This window comes from Propithecus coquereli, unplaced genomic scaffold, assembly GCF_000956105.1.
Source record: "Propithecus coquereli isolate 6110/MARCELLA unplaced genomic scaffold, Pcoq_1.0 Scaffold803, whole genome shotgun sequence".
NCBI classification, from domain to species: domain Eukaryota; kingdom Metazoa; phylum Chordata; class Mammalia; order Primates; family Indriidae; genus Propithecus; species Propithecus coquereli.
Window position 1 is genome coordinate 338394 of NW_012154208.1, and position 1950 is coordinate 340343.

A 1950-nucleotide genomic window follows, 5' to 3' on the forward strand; every position below is an offset into this window, starting at 1 on the left:
GCCATCCGTGTGCCTAAACCACCCAGTGAAAACAGCCACGGGGCGCCCCTCTCTGTCCCCTCCTGTGGGCCGGGCTCTGAGAGCCTGCAGCCCCCTCCCCAGGGCCCCTCTGCACTCCCCGGCTGCCTAGCCCAGTCGGGTTCCCCCACTGGCTGGTAGCCCTGACCTGGAGGCCGCTGCCCTGACTGGCCGGCACCTCCCAGGGCTGCTAGGGGCGCTCTGCGTCCACGCCCTCCGGGATCTCGAGGCCCCATGGTCCTCGGACTGGGACCTGCCCCTGGACTTGAGCTCTGGGTCTCGCCCTGCCCAGAGCGCCCCGCCTGTCTCCCTCAGTGTTGCCTGGACCCGACCCCGGCCCCGGGTGCGCCCAGCTGCAGGAGCTTCCGGGACACAAGTCACTTCAGCAACCACAATGCCGACTCCTCATTCCCTTCATGTTTCTCTCTTTGGCTCTATGTGTCCCCTTTGCCAGCGTGTTCTCGCAGAAACTTTCCCCAGCCAGGGCACTCACGTCATCCCTGCCACACCTTTGGTTCGTTTTTGAATTTCCAGACCAGGGACCCCGGTCTGCTCTGCGGCCCAGCCCACCTACCAACGGGGTGAGGGTCTCGCTTCACAGATCCCCCGCAGCGCCCTGCAGCCCGTCCTGACCTACCCTCACTTCCCATGAAGCCCTGTGATGCGCCCAGCCCTGCGCCCCTCGCGGACGTGCGCTTGGCCGCTGTGCCTGTCTCCCCCACTGCTGTGCCCGTCACTCCGCGGCTCCCAAGACCTGCCCTCCGGCCCTTTGGCTCATTCGCCCGCTGTGGCTCTGCTCCAGTAGTGTCCAGGCATTCCGTGCCTCAGTTTCCTCATGCTCCAGCTGACTTCGCAGCCGCCCCTGTGGTCTTCTTCAGGTGGAAAGGCAGCGATGTCTCCGTGTGAGCGTGCATGTGTGTTTGCCCATGTGTGTGATGGTGGGCGAGCGTGTGTGTGTGCGTGCATGAGTGTGTTTAGTGTGTGTCTGTGAGTGCGTGCATGTATGTGCATGAGCGTGTGGGGTGTATATGTCTGCACATATGTGGGGGTGTGTGCATGTGTGTGTACATGTGAGTGTGTGCACTTGGACATGTGTATGAGGGTGTGTGAGCATGTGTATGCGTGTGCGTGTGAGTGACCATGTGTGTGCACACGTTGGCTTGGGGTGGGCAGGAGCAGCGGCCACACAGCCCGGAGGCAAGACCTCCCTCACTGCAGAGCGGCTCGGGCCCAGCTCCCCCCCAGGAGGAGGTGCCCCTGGCCTGGTTTTCACCCGTGTGCCTTCCCCATAGAGGCCTGCCCAGGCCATGGCACGCCCTGGCCCTGCAGAGGGCAAATGCCAGCCTTGCCATCTCTAACTTTCAAGGGAAAATTAAATTAAATAAGCGTCGTCGTGATTCACATGCCTGAGGTGGTGGTGGGAGCGCACGCTAGGGCGGCCGGGGAGCCCACGGCTGTGTCAAATCAGGCCCCAATCCCACAGCAGAACAGAGAGACCGGCCTGTGCTAGCTGCTCCCGTGGGCCGTGCGGACAGCCTCCCTTACTGTGCCTGACGGCGGCGTCCTCTCTTCCTCCCTCCCGCGTCATCGCTGCAGCGGACGCAAGCACGCGGTGCCTTCCACTTAATGCCCGGAGATGAACCAATCATTGTTCTCCCCTGCTGTCCCCATCTCTGGGCACAACTCACCCCAAGGTTCAGCTCCACTTTCTCTCCTCCGCAGCTGCCCTGCAGCCCTTTGATCTCGCTCTTTGATGTCTGGCAGGCCCCGGCTCCCCAGCACAGAAGGATGAGGGGGCAGAATGTCACCAAGGTCAGCACGTTCGTGCTGGTGGGCTTCCCCACAGCACCTGGGCTGCAGTACGTGCTCTTCCTCCTCTTCCTGCTCACCTACCTCTTTGTCCTGGTGGAGAACCTGGCCATCATCCTCACC